The sequence below is a fragment of the Sorghum bicolor genome, chromosome 3 (genome assembly GCF_000003195.3).
Source record: "Sorghum bicolor cultivar BTx623 chromosome 3, Sorghum_bicolor_NCBIv3, whole genome shotgun sequence".
NCBI classification, from domain to species: Eukaryota; Viridiplantae; Streptophyta; class Magnoliopsida; order Poales; family Poaceae; genus Sorghum; species Sorghum bicolor.
The window spans coordinates 19,236,955-19,253,034 of record NC_012872.2 but is presented as its reverse complement, the minus strand read 5'-3'; the positions used below and the strand labels follow the sequence as shown (position 1 = coordinate 19,253,034).

The window sequence follows — 16,080 nt, the reverse complement described above, 5'->3', positions numbered from 1 at the left end:
TTTCGTGCTCAAAGCCCAATTGACAGTGCACGTCGATACATACTTGTGTGAGCATTGTTTAGTGCAGTCATTGGATTCTTCTCAACAACAAACAAAGCCACACAAACAGATAAATTCATTCCTTTATCACGAAATGAACTGTCAAGAACAAAACCAAACCTTGGAACTCATTGATCCAAGTTGCAAGTTGAACAGCGCAATTAAGATAGCACAACAAAATCTAGAATGGAACCAAATAAAACATTCTGTAATGACTTGCCATGAGATAATGTTAACCTGATAGATAGATGTCTACAGTATTTCAAAATACTAATAACTACTAGCCTAAAAGGGTTACATTTCAGTCCCAAACTCGGATGCAAGGCATATTTTCATTGAATGTTTCAGCAAACTTTATGCAAACTACTTAAGCATTCGCAGCAGTCTGAGCAGCAGCATCCCGCTTTCTCTGCTCCTCAATGATGCTGAGCTTGATACCCTTGCCCTTGGGGAGACTCACCCATGGTTTGTTGCCCTTGCCAATTGTGAACACATTGCCCATACGGGTGGCAAAGGCATGGCCCAAGCCCCAAGGCATCCTCCACATGAATGGTCTCAAAGCTTCCCTTGTGCTTCTCCCTGTTCTTTACCACCTCCCTCCACTAGTACACAGAGGTTCTAAGTCGGCGGGGGTAAAACATTTGCACAGGCGGTTTTAATTATAATGCGCCTGTGTTGTAAATTTCTACGGCTAGAATTGAAAACCGCATGTATAAAAGGCTCAGTAGAGGCGGTTATTGTAAGAAAACCGCCTGTGTAAATGAACCATTTACAGTGAAAATCTATTAACACAGGCGGTTCACATAACTGAACCGCCTGTGTAGGCTGGGGATATTTATATGAAGATAAATCACAGACGGTTTGTTAACTGAACTGCCTGTGTTAATAGATTTTCACAGGCGGTTCACATAGCAAACCGCCTGTGATTTATCTTCCTATAAATACCCCCAGCCCCTTCTTCCTCCTCAAGCAGAACCGTAGCTCGCAGCCACCTTCCATTGCAGCCCATCTTGGAGGTCCAGATTTTTCAAAATACAAGGGAGAGGTTTTGATCTTCATTTCTTGGAAGGAGGTGGCTAAGAAAGGTTAGTTGATGCCTCTAATGCCTCTTTTTGTGCCCTCTTGCTCAATTTAAGCTACTTTTTAGATCTAGGGTTTCACCATGAGAGGGAGAGAGTAGAATAGCTAGGTATGGTCTATATTTGCTCAAATGGGGTTGCTTAAGATGGTTAGATGATGTCTCTCCTCTCTTCTTTTTTATGTTTCCTTCTCTAATTAGTGAATCCAAGAAATATATATGTAGTAGTTTCCGTGAATGGTGTTTCCATGCTTGGGAAGAGAGAGAAAGATAAGTTTTCTTTTTAGTTTTTTAAATTATATTGTTTAGGATGTTATTTTTTATGTAAATTTGATTTAATTACGCGATAAGCATTTTTCATGTATGAGGTTGGTTAAGATGTTGCCTCTCCTCTCACCATTTCCATGTTTCCTTTTTCAATTTGATTTAATTGTTAGGTGTTCTTTTATTTTTAATAACAAATATTCCTAGACAATATTTCAATTAATTTACTAACTTTTCAACAGGTCATGATGGAGAGGTCCTTATGGATGTATAACTTATCAAGACTAGATCCATCATATATACCTGAGGTGCATAGGTTTGTTGATGCTGCTAAGAACCATGCTTTGAGAACAAAGACGAAGTATATATATTGTCCATGCTACGACTGCAGAAATATTCTTCTATTTGAAGATACTGAAGTAATCATTTCTCATCTAGTCTGCCGAGGATTTATGAAGGATTACTTGATTTGGACAAAGCATGGAGAGGGTAGCTCAGCGCCTTACACATGTTGGGGACCCAGCACACATCGACACCGTTGGTCTAGGCATGCCTGCTGATCAGTTTTTTCACGAGACACCCCATAGTGAACATGTTGGGCCAAATGTTACCGCTGGTGGATTTGCTGGGGGAAATAATGGTGCAAGAACTCATGTCTTACCAAATGATACGGCTGCGGAAAATGCTGAATTCTTGGAGGCAATGTTGCGTCGTCATACTGAACCATCAATGTTATTAATGAAAGGGATGAAGGCCTTGACGAAGGCAGCAGAAGAGCCTTTGTATGATGAGTCTAAAGGTTGTAGCAAAGAGTACACAACGTTGCGAGCTGTGCTAAAACTGTTAATGACAAAAGCCAGGTATGGTTTGTCTGATGCTGGATTCGATACGTTCTTAAGTATTATCGGCAATATGCTTCCAAAGGAGAACAAAGTGCCTGCTAACACGTACTATGCAAAGAAGCTGATCAGTCCGCTGACTATAGGTGTCAAGAAGATCCATGCGTGTAGAAATCATTGTATCATGTACCGAGGTGATGATTACAAGGACTTGGATAGTTGTCCAAAGTGTGGTGCAAGTCGGTACAAGACAAACAAAGACTATCGAGAGGATTGTGCTGCCTCCATGTGTAAAGCAGGGAAGAAGCGAAAGAAGTCCTAAAAGAACACCCAACAGAGTTCAAAACCCATGAGCAAAGATAAAGAAGAGGTTGACTATTATGCGCAGAAAAAGATTCCTGCTTTAGTGATATGGTACCTTCTAGTGGTAGATCGACTGAGGAGTTTGTTTGCTAACCCTGAGGATGCAAAATTTATGAGTTGGCATGCTTCTGATGAGCACAAAAATGATGGCAAGCTTCGCCATCCAGCCGATGGAAAGCAGTGGCAAGATTTCAACGACAACCACCGAGACTTTGCCAGCGAACCAAGGAATGTTAGGTTCGCACTGTGTACAGATGGAATGAATCCTTTTGCTGAGAGGAGCAGCAAGCATAGCACATGGCCGGTGATTCTCACCATCTACAACCTCCCTCCATGGTTGATGCAGAAGCGAAAATACCTTTTACTAACCTTACTTATCTCTAGACCAGTCCAACCTGGAGTTGACATGGATGTTTTCTTGGAGCCATTGATGGAGGAGATGAAAATGTTATTGGAAAAAGGTGTTCAAATGTTGGATGAGTATCACAAAGATTCATTCACGCTAAGAGCATTATTTTTGTTACTATCAACGATTACCCTGCTCTCTTTATTTTATCAGGGCAATTCAAGGGAAAGGTTGGTTGCATGGTGTGCATAGATGGAACCCATTACGTGTCCCTTAATGCATCTAAGAAGATAGTGTACATGAGGCACAAACGCTTCTTATCGAAAGGACACAAGTACCGCCTGAAAAAGATGGATATGTACTTTGACTATAATGATGAAAGGAACTCAGATGCACCATTAGGTAATAGCAAAGGCCATAGTGTTTTCAAAATAGTGAGCAACATTGAATTTGTGTTTGGAAAGAAGACAAAGGATTGAAAATTAAGAAAGGATGTCAAATCAACTCCAGGGGCAACATTCAAGAAGAAGTCCATTTTCTTCGAGTATTTGCCATACTGGAAAGACTTGGATGTACAACACGTGATCGATGGTATGCACATCCAGAAGAATGTGTTTGAAAGTCTAATTGGCACATTGCTAGACATCAAGACCAAGACAAAGGAAGGACTCAATTCATGCTTTGACATGGTGCAGTTAGGCATAAAAAAAGAGCTTCATCCTGTTCTTCAAGAAAATGGGAAGTACCATCTCCCAACAGCAAGCTACAACCTCAACATAGATGAGAAACATGTGCTGTGTGAGTGGTTGAAGAAATTGAAAGTCCCATCTGGATTCTGCTCTAGCATATGGAGTTTTGTGTCAATGAAAGACCTAGCACTCACCAACTACAACTCACATGATTGTCATGTCATGCTGACTACTTTCCTCCCTATTGCAATAAGGGCTATAAATCTAGTATTCTTAAAGATGGCCGTCACAAGATTGTGCTACTTTTTCAACAAGATCACACAAAAGGTAATTGACCGTGATGAGTTAGAATCCCTTCAGGAATTCACAGTGGAAACAGTGTCACAGTTTGAGATGTGTTTCCCCCCATCATTCTTTGATATCATGGTGCACCTTGTGGTGCACTTGGTTCCACAAATACAGGCACTGGGTCCCATATACCTGCATGAAATGTGGACGTACGAGTGTTTTATGTCAATACTAAATGGCTATGTATCAACTCGTGCTTGTCCCGAGGCGTCCATGATAGAGGGGTATTGTACCGAAGAGGCGATTGAGTCCGGAGGACCATTCTGCAATAATGTCCTAAAAGACCAGGTTGCAATAGGTTTGCCTCCGTCAAGACATGAGGCTAGGCTACATGGATGTGGGAGGATTGGACGGAAATTATTCATCCCACCAGATTACAATACAGTACTTAAGGCACATCACAGCATCTTACATCAGCTCTCGATAATGGAGCATTTGATTGAACAACACATGAATGAGCTTCAAGAACATAATCCTAGGCAAATAGAGGATTGGGTAATGAAGGAACACAAGAAACAGTTGTACACATGGCTAAGGGAGCAGGACATTCCATATGGGGAAACAATTGAGAAACAAACCATCAAGGCTTTGGCATCTGGACCATCACGCCAAGTCATAACATGGAAAACCTATGACATAAGTGGATTCACATTTTGTTGACACCATTTTTGGGCACATGTCCATAATCGGTAAAAGTATAGATCGGCAGAATAAGGCGGTGGTGTTTGGTCTGCAGGAAGAGTTGCCGATGGAGATGGTTGCCGATGGAAGGGTGAATGAACGTGATTAAGTCCATAAGTGGTGACATGTCTGTGCCGATAGCTGTGACAAGGAAGTCTGCCGATGACAAGGGAGTATACCGATGATATGGAGGGAGAGCCTGGAGGCCGCCGAACGGTTTGTGGAATTGTTCGAGTTCGTCACGGAAGGATAATTTTATGTTTTCCATAGTTGTTTGAGTCATTTTGTATACGGATTCTGTGTAATTTGGAACTCGAGTTTTAGTCGTGTCTGATTGTAGCTCTTTGAGCAGGGTATAAATATAGACCCTAGGGCCTTGTAATAATAGAATCAATCAATCAATCAATCAAACACACGTTTTTACTCATATTCCAGCATCTACTTTTTCGACGACTTCGTCATACATTTTTCTTTTTCATTACGAGTTCTTAGGAATTCGTCGACTTAAGCTCGGTGCGTTCTCAAGTTCCGCGTGAGTACCTCTTAGCCGTGACATCCAGGTGCATCGCTGTTGTCAGGACTAAAGTATTCGAGTTACCACCTTTGCCGATAGTAAGGTCAAATCGGCTGGCACGCCTTAACGTTTGAATCGGGTATTAGCCCTTTGTGTTTGCAGACCATCTTTTGCACCAACACATCTTTTGGCACGCCTGGTGGGACAGATTCAAGATCAAGATCAACATGTTGACTTCTGAGTTTGATTAAGAGAACGTCATCCCCGTGACGGAAGCCAATCTCAAGGATGAGCAGAAGCAAGCTATTGCTAAAGCCATGGAGGATTACAAGCAGCAATGCCTGAGGTCCTTCAGCATGAACAGGAGTGGCGAGGTGATCCAGAAGGATGCACTGCCGGCTCCGCGGCAGGTTACTTTTGAAGCCAATCCTGGCAAGCTTCAAGAGATGGTTGACAACGCTATAAACCGTGCTTTGATCAACCAAGCTGGTGTACTGTCCAATACGGTCTTCAATGCCGTGGCAAGAACTTTCAAGGAAGGACAGCTGCCACCAGATTATGTGGGTCCCACTTATCACCAACCGAAGTCACCAGTGGTCACAGCTCCATTGGCCGCTACGGCCGCTGCGGGCATGGAGATCCCTGTTCCGCCAAGCACGTTGGGAGTCACTAATGCACAATCTACGCCGATGACAACCAATCCACAGACTTCAGATGGGCAGATCAAACTCGCTACAGATATGTTGGCATCGGCAGTGTCAGGATTGACTCTTCCTCCTAACTGGTGGGGTTATGGTATGCCTCCGGAGTTAACGCCGGGTACGTCACAGACAACTGACATGAGAGGCAAGACTCCTATGACATCGGCACCTCCAAGTATGCCGATGAATCAGAGTCCCCAGTATACCACAACTACTACTGCAAGACCGCATACTGGGAATTCTCAAGCTCCAACGTTCCAGATGCCTAACGCATCGGCAGACTCAATGCTGATGCAACAGAGGTCTATGATCCAGCCAGGGTATGTCAGTTCAATGATAATGCCCAATTACCAGTCATCGGCAGGGCCTATGCCGATGAACGCTAATAGTGGATGGCTTGGGCAGCAAGTCTTTCCGCAAACGCCCTAACCGAATCATCAGGCTACAGGGTTCCACCAAGGACAGATCTATCCGGGGTTCCACAATCAGGGGATGCCTAACCACCCAATGAACCTTGGGCAACAGGTCGGCAGACAGCAGATTGGTGGGCAGCAGCTTGGCGGTCCACAGATTGGAGGCTAGATGATTAACCCAATGTTTCATGCAGATCGTGCGCCACACCGACACGTGGAAGCTTATCAGCAGGTGCCTGATCCGCAACAACCCCATCGGCAAGATGCCGATGCTTATTGGGCCGATAAGATTGCTGAAGTAATGAGAGACCAATTCGGGATAAAGCCCAAAGTCAATACTTATTCTTATCGGACACCGTATCCTCCCACATATGATTTGATTCCGCTTCCGCATCGGTACAAGGTACCGGATTTTACTAAGTTTTCTGGGCAGGATGACACGTCGACCATGGAGCACGTCAACAGGTACATCATCCAATACGGGGAAGCTGGTAACAGGGACGAGTTAAGGGTTCGCCTATTCTCGTCATCATTGTCTGGATCGGCTTTTACCTGGTTTATATCACTGCCTCCCAACTCGGTGATTACTTGGGCCGATCTGGAGAAGCAATTCCACAAGTACTTCTTTTCTAGGGTCCATGAGAAGAAGATCACCGATTTGGTCAAATTGAGGCAGCGCAATGATGAATCGGTTGAAAGTTTTGTGCAGAGGATACGAGAGGTCAAGAACAAGTGCTATAGTCTGGTTCTGGACGATCGGCAGCTAGCTGATTTGGCTTTCCAGGGTTTGTTGCCACACATCAAAGATAAGTATGCTTCTCAGGAGTTTGAAAGCTTAAGTCATTTGGTGCAGAGAATTTGTGATCAAGATATCAAGCCTTTTGAACCTAAGAGAGCATGGAACAAAAAGGTGTCGTTCGTTGATGAAGCAGCAAGCTCGGATTCTGACGAGGAACCAGTCATCGGCTTGGCAGAGTGGGTGAAAAACAAGAAGCCGATGTCTTGTCCTTTTGGACATAAAGAACCAGAGAAATTTGCGTTTGACACTGCTAAAGCCGATAGGATATTTGACTTTCTGCTCCAGGAAGGCCAGATCAAACTGTCACCTAATCACGTGATCCCATCGGTTGAAGAATTGAAAAGGATGAAATATTGCAAGTGGCACAATGCAACTTTTCATGACACTAACGAGTGCAAGGTGTTCAGACAGCAGCTGCAATCGGCTATAGAATCTGGGAGGATCAAATTTGATAGTTCCAAGACCCAGAAGCCGATGAAGATTGACCAACATCATTTCCCAACAAACATGGTGGATGCTAAGGGAAAGGCCAAGGTCTTAACATCAGAAGCAGCCGAAAGAAGTGCATCGGTGGATCCTCAGCATCAAGTCACTACTGCCGATGCGAGAGGAAGGGGCTTGGTCCAGGAAGGAACCAGCTCAGAAAGGCCTCCTCGATCTGGGATTGTAATAACTCACAGAAGGCCTCAGGAAACTTGGCAGCAATGAGAAGATCGGTACCAGCGCCAGCAAGAAGATTATCGTCGGGAAGAAGAAAGACGGCGACAGGAGTGGAATCGGCATAAGGATCACTGGAATTGTCCGTTCTTCATCCATTGCTGGGAGGAGAATATCAAGCTTCCTACTGTCAGAGATTGCCCTGAGTGCAACGGTTATGATCGGTACGACAGATCCGATCGGAGCTATCGTGATAATGATCGACGCTTCGATGGGCCGATTAGAGGGAGAGCATCCGTCCATGATCGGCTGGGGGGCAGACTCAGTGTGCACGACAGGCTTGGTGATCGTGTCCAATATTTTCCCATGAACCAGGAAGAACTTGAGGAGATGGCTAATGCACGAGTTCCCAACGAATTCATATTTTGCAGGGATGCCAATACGCATCGGGTGGAGTCAAGGGAGTATCGTCGCCCAGCAGCAAGACAGCAGCAACTTCCTCCATGGTGTCTAGAGGGTTTGACCAGGACTCAGAAGAGAAGATTGCAGCGTGAAAGGCGAGAAGGGTTGAGCAAAGGGGAGAACTCCGGACAGTCTGGGGATCAACAACAATCAGGTCCTAAGGGGGAAGGTCCATCGGCAGATGTCAACATGGTATTTATGTTGCCGATGGAGTTCCTTGCGCCGTCTAGCGATGATGAGGGGGAGTTTTCCGACCAAATAGCTCAGTTGGCTCTGGATCCGATGACGGCTATCTTCGAGAAGCCTGCCGATGATGAAAGGCAGCATCTCAAGGCCCTGTTTGTTAAAGGAAAAGTAGATGGTCAGCCGATGACCAAGATTCTGGTTGATGGTGGAGCTGCTATTAATATCATGCCATATGCAGTGTATCGGAAGCTTGGGAAAGGGGATCATGATTTCACCAAGACCGATATGATGCTTAAAGACTTTGAAGGGAATGTGTCTCCAGTCAAGGGGGCAATATGTGTAGAGTTGACCATCGGCAGCAAAACCTTGCCGACAACCTTCTTTGTGATCAGTGGAAAGGGTGCTTACAACTTGCTATTGGGAAGAGATTGGATTCACGCTAATTGTTGCATCCCATCTACAATGCACCAGTGCTTGGTTCAGTGGGTAGGAGATAAAATTGAGATTGTCCTGGGAGATTCTTCTTATGTTATTGCGTCGGCAGAGGCGGACACCTATGAAAGGACTAGGTGTATTTCAGGAGAAGTTTGGGAGAAGGATTTTCTCAAGGTTGCCGATTACGAGATTCCACCGATCCAAGCAGTCGGTTCTGACGAAGGTTTTTAATGGATAGGTTCGCCGATGATGGAAAATTAGGCCAGGGATTCACATCGACGATGATCTAGTAGAGGTAGACATAGGTAGTGGTGATAAACCTAGACCCACTTTTATTAGTGCTAAGTTAGATTCTGAGTGTAAGCAACAGTTAACTGATTTGTTAAAGGGATATAAAGATTGCTTTGCTTGGGACTATACTGAGATGCCTGGTTTGGACCGATCAATTGTTGAACATCGGTTGCCTATCAAGTCTGGATTTCGGCCACATCAGCAGCCAACTCGCCGATGTAATCCTAATATTCTCCCTGATATTAAGGCCGAAATCACCAAACTTATTGAAGCTAAGTTTATTCGGCAGTGTCGATATGCCGAATGGATTTCCAATGTCGTTCCGGTCTACAAGAAGAATGGGAAGCTTCGGGTCTGCATTGATTTCAGGAATCTCAACAAGGCCACGCCGATGGATGGATATCCGATGCCAGTTGCTGATCTGTTGGTTGATGCTGCGGCAGGACATCGGATAATCAGCTTTATGGATGGCAATGCAGGGTATAACCAAATATTCATGGCTGAGGAAGATATTCCAAAGACTGCGTTCAGGTGCCCTGGGCATGTTGGATTGTTTGAATGGATAGTCATGACCTTTGGCTTAAAGAATGCTGGTGCTACTTATCAAAGGGCCATGAATTTTATATTTCACGAGTTTATCGGCAAGATAGTGGAAATTTATATTGATGATGTGGTAGTCAAGTCTGGGGACTTCGCAAAGCATCTTGCCGATCTGCGAAAGGTGTTGGAGTGCACAAGGAAGCATGGATTGAAGATGAATCCCAATAAGTGTGCATTTGGTGTGTCGGCAGGGCAATTTCTTGGTTTCATGGTGCACCAGAGGGGAATTGAAATCAGTCGAAGATTTATTGATGCCATCAATAAGATAGTAGCCCCTACCAACAAAACTGAGCTCCAATCCTTGATCGGCAAGGTAAATTTTATTAGAAGGTTCATTTCTAACTTGTCTGGTAAAATTCGTGCTTTCAGCCCTCTTCTTAAGTTAAAGGCCGATCAAGAGTTTGTTTGGGGGGAGGAACAACAGTTGGCTTTGGATGAAATCAAGAAGTATTTAATGAATCCTCCGGTTTTGATTCCACCTCAGCAAGGAAAGCCCTTCTGATTGTATTTGTCTACCGATGGGATGGTCATCGGTTCGGCTTTAATTCAGGAGTTTGAAGGAAAAGAGCGTGTAATTTATTATTTAAGCAGGAGGTTGATTGATGCTGAGACCAGGTATTCGGCTATTGAGAAATTGTGCTTGTGCTTATATTTCTCTTGTATCAAGTTGAGGCATTACTTGCTGTCGGCCAAATGCACTGTTATTTGCAAGGATGATGTGGTCCGGTACATGCTGTCCATGCCGATTATGAGTGGCAGGATCGGTAAGTGGATTTTGGCGCTGTCGGAGTTCGATCTGCGTTATGAATCGGTTAAGGCAGTTAAGGGACAGATTATAGCCGATTTTGTAACCCAGCATTGCGGTACAGTGGAGACTTTGGAAATTGTGCCTTGGACGCTTTTCTTTGATGGGTCTACATGTGACCGGGGGGCAGGAATCGACATAGTGTTAGTTTCCCCTCGGGGAAGGAAGTATGAATTTTCCTTGCCGATTGTTGCCACGTCGACAAATAATCAGGCTGAGTATCAAGCTTTGATAAAGGGATTGGAGTTATTGAGGGAGGTTCATGCTGATGCTGTCGAAGTCTTCGGAGATTCTATGCTGGTTATAAATCAATTAACCGGAAGCTATGAATGCCGAAGTGAAGTTCTCATAACTTATTACGAGCGAAGCATGCAATTATTCATGGAATTCAAAGATTTCTGATTGGAGTATGTTCCTCGATTGCATAATGAAGAAGCCAATCGGTTGGCTCAACATGCCTCGGGATATCAGCCTATGATTGATGCAATATCGGCAATTGGTGCCGATGATTGGAGAAAAGAAATCGTTGATTATTTGAAAGATCCATCCAAGAAAGTTGAAAGGCCAGTTCGGTTCCAAGCCACCAAGTATGTGCTCCTTGAAGATGAATTGTACTACCAAACTATTGATGGGATTCTGCTCCGATGCTTGGATGATGATGAAGCTAGAAGTTTAATGGGAGAAATCCATGAGGGGGTATGTGGAGCGCATCAGTCGGCTTTCAAAATGAAGTGGATGATTAGAAGGAATGGATATTACTGGCCGACCATACTTGAAGATTGCTTCAAGTATTTCAAAGGATGTCAAGGATGTCAAAAGTTTGGCAATATTCAAAGAGCACCCGCATCGGCTATGAATCCTATTATCAAACCTTGGCCGTTCCGGGGGTGGGCTATTGATTTGATCGGCCAAGTTTATCCACCATCTAGCAAAGGGCATAAGTTTATTCTAGTTGCCACCGATTATTTCACTAAATGGGTTGAAGTTATTCCTTTGAAGAAAGTCACATCGGCCAATATGATTGATTTTGTGAAGGAGAATATCATTTACCGATTCGGAATCCCTCAGACGATCACTACCGATCAGGGCACTATGTTTACATCAGGGGAGTTCGAGGAATTTGCGATCGGCATGGGGATTAAAGTATTGAATTCTTCTCCTTACTATGCTCAAGCTAATGGGCAGGCCGAGGCGTCTAACAAAGGAATTATTAAGCTTATTAAACGGAAGATTGAAGAAAATCCTAGAAGGTGGCACACATTGTTAAACGAAGCCTTATGGTCCTATCGGATGGCTTGTCATGGATCAACCAAGGTTTCACCCTATCAGTTGGTGTATGGACATGATGCGGTATTGCCTTGGGAAGTTAAGGCTGGATCTAGGCGACTATCTTTTCAAGATCAATTGGCTGCCGATGATTATGCTACTTTGATGACAGACGAGTTGGATGATCTGGCAAGGCATCGGCTGAGGGCTTTGATGAGTATAGAAGAGAATAAGAAAAGAGTTGCCAGATGGTATGATAAGAAGGTAAAGGCTAAGGAATTTGCCAATGGGGACTTGGTATGGAAGTTAATCCTACCGATCGGAACAAAAATTCAAAGTTTGGCAAATGGTCTCCCAATTGGGAAGATCCCTATCTGATAAATCGATCGGCTCCTGGTAATGCCTACATTCTAGAGACTCTCAAAGGAGTTGAATTTCCCAGAGCATTAAATGGCAAGTATTTAAAGAAGTACTACCCCAGCATATGGGTCGATGCATGAAGTTTAAATGCGGATAACACTCCTATCGGCTGGATTAAAATGTTTGGGGCAGAACTTAATGTTTCAAAAGATGCCGATAACAGTCCTATCGGCTAGACTGAACATCAAGACAGCTGAAGAGCAGGCAGAGGCAAGTGTGTTGCCGATGAGGAACTTACATACTTAGCAGCGCTTGGATAGCCGATATAGCGCGTAGGCGGATCTGGTCGGCTGCTTCTATCTCCTTGACATCTTCATCGGCAGAGCCTTCTATTGGCTTCAATTTCTTCTTTAGCTGCAGGGCTTTACGACCATGGGTGTTTCGCTCTTGCTCGAGGTGTTTGATGGTTTCCGGCAGTTGATTTTCTTCCTGTTGAGCTTGGGATAGGGCATCCTCCACTTGCTTGAGTTCTGCCAACAGGGCTTCTCGTTTCGCTGATAGGTCGGAGATCTTCTGCTTCAATGCATCGCCTGAGGATTTCAAGGTGCCGATGGTCTTGTGGTTCTCATCGGTCAGGAGCTTCTCTTTCATCATCTCCTCAGAAATCCGGGTTTGAGCAGCTCTATCGGCAAGGCGCCGAGCGGCCCTCTGGTACTGCAGCTGACGACTCTCCAGATGTGCGGCCTGGAAGAGGGTTTCCTCGGCATCGGCGGGAATCTGGCCTCTGAGGGCCTTGAACAGAACCTTGGCCGGGTCAGAATCATCGACCAGTTGAGCCGTGTCTTGATGAAGGAGGGTCGACAATTCTTCTAGCTTGGCCCTGATCTCTGCCGATGCGATCCCAACTGCCCGAGAGGAACTTGCTTCTTCACCTTCATCTTCGGAGATATCAATGGCGAAGGAGAATAGACTGTCGGGAGAATCTTGTTCCTGAAAAGGAAAACAAAGTGGGTTATTCCATGATCAGAGCATCGGCAAATAGTATTGATTGAGATTGGATGGCTTACTTGCTTCAAGGCTATCTCTTGCCTCTGACTCGAAGACGCCGATGGAGCCACGGGTTGATCGGCTAGAATGGCCGATGGAACTACATCAGCTGAAAGTTAACAGAGAGGGTTATAAGGCTGAAAAGGAACAAATTCATTAGCAGTAATGTTATTAAAATGTGTTACCTTGGGGAGGGGCAGTTCTTGTCTGGATGGAAGAGACTACTGATGCTATAATAGAACCTGCTGGATTGGCAGTTGGTTCATGCACATCAGCCGATGTGTCTTCTGGCTGAGGTACTTCTTGTTGAGGTTCTTCCACCTGTGGTGCTTCTTGCATTGGTAGGGAAGATGGTGCTTGCTGCGTCTGGACTTCTGGAGAAGAAGGGGAAGACTCTACCGGGATTGGAGATACCGGAGGAGGAGGAGGAGTTGCTACTTTCTGGCGCTTGGTTTGTGCCCTGGTACTCTTGGCACCTTTTCTTTTCTGCTGGCTGGACTGGGGGGCATTGGCACCTTCGCTTTTAGTTCTTGCCGATGCACTGGTTTGCTGTTACAGAAAAAGGAATTTGTCAGTACCAATACAGCCGATGTTAAAGTAAGATTGAAGGTATAGGTGAGAAGGTTTAGCAGTTACCTTAAAAGCCTGCGCTAGGGTAGAAGCGGCTACCGATGGCGATGTCTGAGTTCTCCTGGTGGTGACCTTCTTGAGGCGTATACCCCGATGCACGATAGCAGCCAGAGTAGGGGCCTTGTGGCCGATTGAGGAAACTGGACCTGATACAAACAAGTCAATCGGCTTGCCACTCTTGCTGACCGACGGAGGAGTGACATCGACCTGAAAAATCACACAAAGGGTCAGTTACCGATGGAAATAAGATTGAAAGAATTGAAACATCGGTTTGAAAGTACTTACGGCATCACTGTGAACTTCGTATTCGGGGTCGATCATGCCACGGTATGTGAGGGCCGATTTGCAGAATAGATGCTCCTTCCATTCTGCCCACCACTGCTTGTATGCCTGAGTGATAAAGGCGGCTGGGACCCACTCTGATAGGTCTACATCGGTATCGGCACTTGATGGCAGTTGGGCCACTCGAATCCATTCGAGAAGACTGGTGATGATTTCCCTGGGCTTTATCACATCGGCATAACAGAGTGCAATCGGCAGCTGGCCGAAAGCTAGTTGGCGAGCTAGTGCCGATGGATTATAGAACTCATAAGTCTGGGGAGATGTTTTCCCACTGCCAAAGAAGTTCACCGGTATGGCTCTGGGGGTCACCAATGCCATCATTACTTCGTTGTCTTTGTCAAGAGCTTCGTCAAACGGGTTGAAAACCAGAGGAAACACGGTGTTTGGGTCATCATAAGCCAACCATGCTCGCTCGTCTCTGGTCAGGCCCTCGTATAAGGTTTGAAAGAATCGGCTGAACTTATCTGGATTACCCCCTGAACCGGGCAAAACTATGACAGCTTCACCAAAGTTTAAGGGAGCGCGTGTTGCCGATTCTTCTTCACCTAGCACATGGTTCTCTGCTATGTCTCTTGGAAAGCGCTGTGCAAAAAGATTGAACTCCAAACGCTTGTGCATGTGGAGGTTGAGCCACATGTTAATGAACCACCAGGGACCTCCTAGATTACCGATGGACTGGCCAAGCAAGAGCTTCCTGGTTACTTGGTGGAGAAGGTGGTAGGCTGCACCAAGCAGGTATCGGCCGAGGGGAAATTGGCCACCATTGGCCAGATTTTCTGCTGCTGCTAGATAAATAGAAGTTGGTCCTGCTGATCGGCCACAAAACACGAATTTGTCCAGCCACATGTTCAGGAAGCAGGTCTGTTCTTTTTTGTCAACAGGGCCTGTTTTGCGGTATTTTTGGATATACCCCGACCAGCCGCCAATGGTGCGGGTCTCTACCTTGGCACTGGGTTTGGTGTCGAAAAAGTGGGTGCTATCGGCAGAAGAAACGTCCAGGCCGGTAAGCATAGCTACATCGGCAAGTGTAGGGGAAGCAGGACCATGGCCAAAGACAAAGGCGTTGAGCGTGTCTGACCAGAAGTATGATGCAGCTATCAACAGTGACTCGTTCCTATGCATATCGGCAATGGACAATCTAATGCATTGGGCTAGATTTCTCTCACCCCACTGAACTTCATTAGAGTTGCTGACCCTCAGGAACCAATCCTTCCATCCCACGGTAGGGCTGGGCCAGGAACGGAAAGCATCCTTCCATAGATCCAAAGAAAAATTCTCTGCCCTAAAAGGGATTCTGTTGGTTTCTGCATTTATAAGATCGGTTGGATCTGGATCCCCTAGTGGGCCAAGGCATTGGAGGTGTGGTTGATCGGTGGGGATGACAATTTTGTTAGCTGATTCCTAGTGGTTTTGGAGGTAAAAAGGAAAAACAGAAAAAAAGAGGGGAAAAGAAAATGCTCAGTAAGACTGTGGATGAACAGGGATGCGAGAAAAAGTACAAAGGATAGTGCGAAGAACTGACCTCAGGGATGATGAAGTTGACGGCCATTTTGCCACGGAGGAGAAGCTTGAGAGTTTTGGAGTTGGTGAAGAAGGAGCCTCGTCGGAGATCTTGAAGCTTTGGGACAGCGCCGCCGCTGGAAAGAAGAAGTTGGGGTTCTGGAATGATGTGATGGGGAAGGAGTACCCGAGAAGGAACTATTTATAGGACAAAACGGGCAAGGGCAAATCTGACTTATCTCTTTGCCGCATCCGCGAAATTCGAGGGTACTCAGGTAGATATGGTAACTGTTTGCACGGTAATCAAGGGATTGTGCAGGTGATTTGACAGGAAGCGGTCATTATCTAGAGATATTTTACTGTGCGGGATCTCCTGGTCGGTCCATTAGCGGTGCCTGGTAACGGTCATATTGCCGATGGGAGAG

At 45.4% G+C, this 16,080-nt stretch overlaps 1 pseudogene; it reads right to left on the bottom strand.

Annotated features, from left to right (window-relative positions):
* LOC8075351 overlaps positions 300-16,080 on the bottom strand; it is a 55,444-nt pseudogene continuing 39,663 nt past the window's right edge.